General features: G+C 44.5%; 1 long non-coding RNA gene across 2 annotated transcripts; it reads left to right on the top strand.

The window, feature by feature from the left end:
* The first annotated feature begins 513 nt into the window (after positions 1 to 513).
* On the top strand, positions 514 to 6,371 carry LOC132346343 (uncharacterized). 2 transcript variants are annotated; one of them, XR_009496146.1, is made up of 2 exons: positions 514 to 1,417; positions 2,474 to 6,371. It is a non-coding gene; the product is annotated as an uncharacterized lncRNA (long non-coding RNA). The 2 variants fall into 2 exon arrangements; XR_009496147.1 differs by having other exon boundaries at positions 2,471 to 6,371.
* The last annotated feature ends 864 nt before the right edge of the window (positions 6,372 to 7,235 follow it).

Raw genomic sequence — 7,235 nt, 5'->3', positions numbered from 1 at the left:
GACAGAGGAGCTTGGCAGGCCCCAGTCCATGGGGTTGCAAAGAGTCGGATATGACTGAGGGCACACACATCCCGGCCCTCAAATTTGTCCATTTTACCTATACCATCAAGTAACAGGGATTGAAATCCTGGCCGCACTGACATATATTTAACTCCATATAGAATATCATTCATTTAGAAAATGCTTTCTCCCAAATATCCACACAATCACATATGCACAAACACTCTGCTGACATGTAAAAACTCCCACACAGATGCAAGACCCACTCATCACACACACACACAACTGGGCCACGGGTTCTATTCTGCCAAGCGGCTGAAGGGCGTGATCCCTTCCCACAGACATTTGACTGTGCCACGCAGAGAAAAGAGCCGGTTCCCTCACTTATAATCATAGGCCAGAGACAGTGTGGTGCTTAGGTGTTGCAATAAGGGCTCGAGTTCAAGGAGGCAGCCAAAGCCCCATCCTTAGACAGCCCAGCCTGGGAAGTGGGTCGCATCGGGACAGGACCAGGCTCCATCTGGGCGCCACGCCCCCGAGATCTGGGGGAGTCAAGGAAGGCGATGGCCTCTGAGTTGAGGTTTGAAAACCCTGGAATCCAAGACTTCAACCCCAGGAGCAACTGCACGGCGGCTGCGGGACTGAGCAGGGGATGAAAAAAGCCCACGCTGCAAGCGCGGACAGGTTGAGCTGATGGCGTTTCTGTTTGTTGTGCGGAAAAAGAAATCACAGGGGATGAAGACCCATCGCGGGGCCTAGCCCATGAGCCGCGAGGCTCGGGACCCACTCCCGGAGGCTCGCGCGGTCCCCACCCGGCGAGTGTGAGGCTCTTGCGGTGGGCTTGCGGCGCCCCCTGGGGGCTCCGAGCGGCTCTCCCTCCTGGCACGGGCCAGCCGGGAGACGTCAGCTCGAGCTTGAGGGGCGCTCCTAGGCTGCCAGCCAGACTGTCCGGTCCTCGGTCGCCTCCAGGCGCCGGGAGCGCTCCTGCAGGCGCGGCTCGGTTCTGATGCATCTCTGAAGGTGACATCCACGCATCTCCATCACCGAGAGATCCCATCCTCATTCCGTAGATGAGGAAGCGGGGATTATAAGACACATCCACCGGCACCAAGAGGAGTCTCTGGGACCCTGAGGCCCATCCTCTCTCGTCTTTTTCCACCTAGGGACCCCATCCTTTGCGTTACAGAGCCTAGATGTGACCTCGGACATGGTTTGAGTCCCTTTCTACCTGCCCTCTCTTCGCGGTTTCTTGAAGCCAGAGAGATCACCTGAAGCATCCTTCTTGGGACGGGCTGGCAAGGCTGCAGTATGAACAAGAGTGTGTGTGGAGTGGGGTTATTCTTAGCTACTGCAGAAGGAACGTAGAGCAACTTTAATGGAGGCGAATCTGAGAACATCATTGGAACTGTCTTCGGAGGTAGGTGTGACTCTATCCTAAAGAGACATTTTAAAAACTGCAGATTCTGCCATGAGAATGTTCCTCCTTCATGGTTTGTAATAGCAAAAACTTGCAAATGGTCTAATTTTCTACCAGTAGATTAGATAACTAGCAGCCTATACAGCCATGAAAAATCATACTGGATTAAAAAAATTGGTGATATCACAGTGTTCATTATATAGTTAAGGGAAAAATTATTACAAAACAAAATCAGTTCAGTTCAGTTCAGTCACTCAGTCATGTCCGACTCTTTGCGACCCCATGAATCACAGCACGCCAGGCCTCCCTGTCCATCACCATCTCCCGGAGTTCACTCAAACTCAAAATGGACTCATGTCCATTGAGTCCGTGATGCCATCCAGCCATCTCATCCTCTGTCGTCCCCTTCTCCTCCTGCCCCCAATCCCTCCCAGCATCAGGGTCTTTTCCAATGAGTCAACTCTTCGCATGAGGTGGCCGAAGTACTGGAGTTTCAGCTTTAGCATCATTCCTTCCAAAGAACACCCAGGGCTGATCTACAAAACAAAATATGTAATAATAAAATTCCACTTTTGTGAAGATGTATGTATCTGTGTGCACACATTATATTAAAAAGTCTGCAAAGGGCTTCCCTGGTGGCTCAGTGGTAAAGAATCCACCTGCCAATGCAGGAGACATGGGTTGGATCCCTGGTGTGGGAAGATCCCACATGCCTCAGAGCGACTACACCCATGGGCCACAGCTATTGAGCCTGTGCTCTAGAGCCTGGGAGCCACAACAAGAGAAGCCACTGCAGTGAGAAACCTGTCCACTGCAACGAAGAGCAGCCCCCAATCACTGCAACTGGACAAAGCCTGAGTGCAACAACAAAGACCCAGCACAGCCAAAAATAAATGCATAAAAGTATTTTTTTTTTAAGTCTGTTAAGATATACAGCAAAAAACAGAACATTGATCAATGGGATTAAGGGTGATTTTTAAAGTACTCATTCTTTTCTACATTTTCTAAATGATATATACTGAATATGTATTGTTTTATAATTTCTTTTTTAAGCAGAAAAAGTCCAGTATTCACTTACTGGAGAAAGAGCAGCCAAAAAAGTTGGATAAAGGAAGTAGGAAAGAGGATTATGGGGGCCTTTCCTATGCCCACGCCAGAACAGCCACAGGAATCATGGTCCCCAAGAGCGGCTCCTTCTGAAGAACGTGATAGTGATGAAACATTTTCCAAAGTGTTGATTATAACACAGTTTGCAGCATGACTCAGTTTAGTGGATCATGCATTTGGCCACAGATCAGGAGCTCTGGAAGAAAAATTGCTACTGGACACCCACTCAAGTTGTACTGGATAAAGTAACTGACCAATGCACCAGATTCCAGAAGGTTGATGAATATGCAGTAAGTAATGTGGTTTCTTTCTTGTACCAGCTCCACGCAAATTGACTGGAGCATATAGAACAATGTTTGAGATCCAATGAAGAAGCAGAGGATTTATCTGCACCAACCTGGGCTTGTCATTCTTGGCTGTGCATGATCAGCATGTGAAGCCGTCCTGTTGATGGATTCAGCTGTGATTGGGAGCAGTGAGGACAAAGTAGGCTGTCGGAGAGGAGCAAGTCATCCGGATTCTCCCAGACAAGGAGACAACACTGAAACTACGTTGGGCTTTTTCCTTCTGAAATCTGGCAAAGTGGAATTGGCTGAAAAGTAAGCAGTGCAGTCTGTTTTTAATTTCACTTCTCAAGAAAGCCAGCTAACTTTCATCATGAGTTATGAAGCTTGTATCTTTTTTTGAAATTAACTTTTTCATAAACCTTAATTGAAGATATGCAGAATTTTTACATGTGAAAATATTTTTTCCAATGTATTACCCAGTATTTTTCCAGTGTATCACCCAGTTTTTATTTGAAAAGTTATCCTCTATTGTTCTAAACAGTACATAGTGCCAAAAGCTAAAAAAAAAAAAAAAAAATTATAATTTCAGCATCAGGAATGGCTTGTTTAAAGAAATCGGCTTGCAATAGATTGTAATGAACTATAATGGCCCTTTAAAGATTTAGATGACCTTTTAAAGAATGGTTTAGAAGTAAATTGCTAGAAATATTAATTCATTAACAAAAAGAAAAACGTGAACATGAGGGGGGATGAATTGCCTGCCCTTTTTGGGAGGTAGGGAAATAATATTCCACATTGGGACCTACAGGCCCTGCCACTGCTACTGAGGCCAGTGACCCCAAGAACTGACCACTTGGAATGTTCGCTACCCCTGGCCTGGCACTAGGGTCTAAGTCTGTGGTATAAAGAAGACCTACTGGGCTTCCTTGGTGGCTCAGTGGTAAAGAATCTGCCTGCCAATGCAGGAGATGCGGGTTTAATCCCTGGTAAGGGAAGATCCCCCATGCCGAGAAGTAGCTAAGCCCGTGCGCTACAACTACTGAGCCTGTGCGCTACAGCCCACACACACACAACTACTGAAGTCCACAGGCCCTAGAGCCCACGTTCCACAAGAGGAGCCACTGCAATGAGGAGCCTGCACACCGCAACGGGAGAGTAGCCACAGGTCACTCAACTAGAGAAAAGCTTGTGCAGCAATGAAGAGCTAGCACAGCCCAAAATAAGAATAAATAAAGTTATAAAAAGGAAAAAAAAAGAGCTACTGTTAAGGAGATGCAGTCACCCTCATTCTGCCCTGCTTCCTGTTTCAGAATTTTTTTAAGAAGAGAGGGTAGAGTGTCTTTAGAAATCAGAGATTCAAATCTCAGCTTCCAAAGTCCACACCACCACCACCAACTGTGTGGTTTGGGGCAAGGCACATAATCTTTCTCAGCTTCTCATCTGTGACATGGAGAGAACAATATTCATATTGTGCAGTTGCTGAAAGATCTGTTATTATTCAACAAGTATTTATTGAATGCCAGGCACTATTCTAGTCGCTGGCTAGGACAGACAAGGTCCCTGTTTTCACAGAATTCATATTCTAATTGGATGAGATCACAGTAAACAAATGAGAAAATCAGATATGAAAAAGTTCTAGACATAAAGTAAAAGAGGGAGAGGTGAGAGTCCTCCAGGCTCATGATATTCCATTGGTTGCTCAGGGAAGCTCTGTGTGAGCAGACTGTATTTGAGCAGAGAGATGAATGAAAGAACCCACCTACAGTGCAGAAGATGCAAAAGACCCAGGTTCAATCCCTGGGTCGGGAAGTTCCCCTGGAGAAGGAAATGGCTACCCACTCCAATTTTCTTACCTGGAAAATCCCATAGACAGAGAAGCCTGGTGGGTTACAGTCTGTGGGGTCACAAAGAGCTGGACACGACTGAGTGACTGAGCATGCACACACACATGAATGGCAGGAAGCAACCAGGCAGGTAGAGATCCAAGGGAGAATCTGGGTGAAGGGTCCAGAGGACTTCTCTGAACCAGTTTTTTGTGGCTTCCTGTGAATCTATAACTATTTCAAAGTAAAAAAGTTCTTTTAAAAGCAATTAACCTTTTTCTTTAATATGTATTTATGTATTTGACTGGGTCTTAGTTGCAGTATTCAGGATCTTCCGTCTTCATTGCAGCATGCGGGATCTTTAACTGCGGCATGTAAACTCTCAGTTGCAGCATGTGGGATCCAGTTTCCTGCTCAGGTATGGAACCCCCTGCATTGGGAGAGTGTAGTCTTAGCCACAGGACCACCAGGGAAGTCCCAAAAGCAATTAACTATTGATACACACTACAGTCTGCATGCTAAGTCACTTCAGTCGTGTCTGACTCTGTGCAACCCTGTGGACTGCAGCCTATCAGGTTCCTCTGTCCATGGGATTCTCTAGGCAAAAATACTGGAGTGGGTGGCCGTGCCCTCCTTCAGAGGATCTTCCTGACCCAGGGATCCAACCTGCATCTCTTAGTCCCCTACATTGGCAGGCAGGTTCTTTACCACTAGCCCCACCCACTATTGATACACACTAGCACAGCTCAACTTTCAGAAAACTAAGATCATGGCATCTGGTCCCATCACTTCATGGGAAATAGATGGGGAAACAGTGGAAACAGTGTCAGACTTTTTTTTTTTTGAGCTCCAAAATCACTGCAGATGGTTATTGCAGCCATGAAATTAAAAGACGCTTACTCCTTGGAAGCAAAGTTATGACCAACCTAGATAGCATATTCAAAAGCAGAGACATTACTTTGCCAACAAAGGTCCATCTAGTCAAGGCTATGGTTTTCCCAGTGGTCATGTATGGATTTGAGAGTTGGACTGTGAAGAAAGCTGAGCGCCGAAGAATTGATGCTTTTGAACTGTGGTGTTGGAGAAGACCCTTGTCTGAGAGTCCCTTGGACTGCAAGGAGATCCAACCAGTCCATTCTAAAGGAGATCAGCCCTGGGTGTTCTTTGGAAGGAATGATGCTAAAGCTGAAACTCCAGTACTTCGGCCACCTCATGGGAAGAGTTGACTCATTGGAAAAGACTCTGATGCTGGGAGGGATTGGGGGCAGGAGGAAAAGGGAACAACAGAGGATGAGATGGCTGGATGGCATCACTGACTCGATGTACATGAGTTTGAGTGAACTCTGGGAGTTGGTGATGGACAGGGAGGCCTGGAGTGCTGCGACTGTTGGGGTCGCAAAGAGTCGGACACGACTGAGCAACTTAACTGAACTGAACTGAACTGAGCACATACTGTATGGTTTTATTTATATAAAATTCTGGAAAGTATAAACTGACTGATAGCAACAGAAAGTATGTCATCAGTTGCCTGGGTACAGAGTAAGAAGCAGGGATGTCTGGGCAGGAAGGGATGAGAGGGTGGACATGAGGAATCCTTCAGGGTGTGGATATGCTTATTATCTGAGTTGTAGTGATGGTTTGGGATGTTTATACAGGATAAACTTATTAAATTGTGCACTCTATTGTGAAGTTTCTTGCATGCTAATTTTATCTCAATAAAGGTACTAAAAATCTTAAGCACCTAGAAGTAAATCATGCTAAAAATATGCAAAGCTTCTACACATAAAAGTCTATTACATTATGCAAAACATTTAAGTAGGTCTAAATAAATAAATGGACATACTGTAGTCTTAGGAAATACAACTCAATACTGAAAAGATGTCAGTCCTCCCCAAATGAAACTGATGAAAATCTTAACTGATTTTTTGGTTTTGTTTTGTTGTTGTTGACAAGTCAATTTGAAAATGTATTCAGAAATGAAAAGAAGGCCAAGGATAGCCAAGCTGCTCTTGCAAACTAAGGTTAAAAAATTTACATTCTCATATCAAAATAGTGAGGTGCTGGTATGAGGATAAATGAATAGACCAATGGAGCAGAATAAAGAGCCTCAAAACAGATCCACGTATATGTAGATAATTGATATTGGACAAAAGTGGGAATGCAGAGTTGTTGAGAAATGACCAATAAAAGGCACTGTGCCAATTGGGTATCTATAAAAATTCCCGTCACAACATACAAAAATCGGTTTCAAAGTGGATTAAACATATAAACATGAAACATAAAAACTTACACCTCTGAAAAGGAGAATAGGTGAATATTTATTTTCATGACCCCAAGTAAGGAACTATTTTTTAAAACAGTAACAAAAAGTACCAATGACAAAGGAGAAGGCAACAATAAAAAGGAAGAAACTATTAACTACATTAAAATTAAGAACTTTATTCACTAAAGACATTATGAAGAAAATGAAAAAACAAGCGACAGGGGTGGAGGATGAGATATTCACAACTAACAGATAAAACCTTGTCAGAACCACAGGCAGATACCACTGCACATCCGATAGAATGGCAAAATGTTAAGAATCTGTTGGTATGTATTTGG

The sequence above is a fragment of the Bos taurus genome, chromosome 10 (assembly GCF_002263795.3).
Source record: "Bos taurus isolate L1 Dominette 01449 registration number 42190680 breed Hereford chromosome 10, ARS-UCD2.0, whole genome shotgun sequence".
Classification (NCBI taxonomy): Eukaryota; Metazoa; Chordata; class Mammalia; order Artiodactyla; family Bovidae; genus Bos; species Bos taurus.
This window is presented reverse-complemented; position numbering and strand designations above follow the sequence as displayed.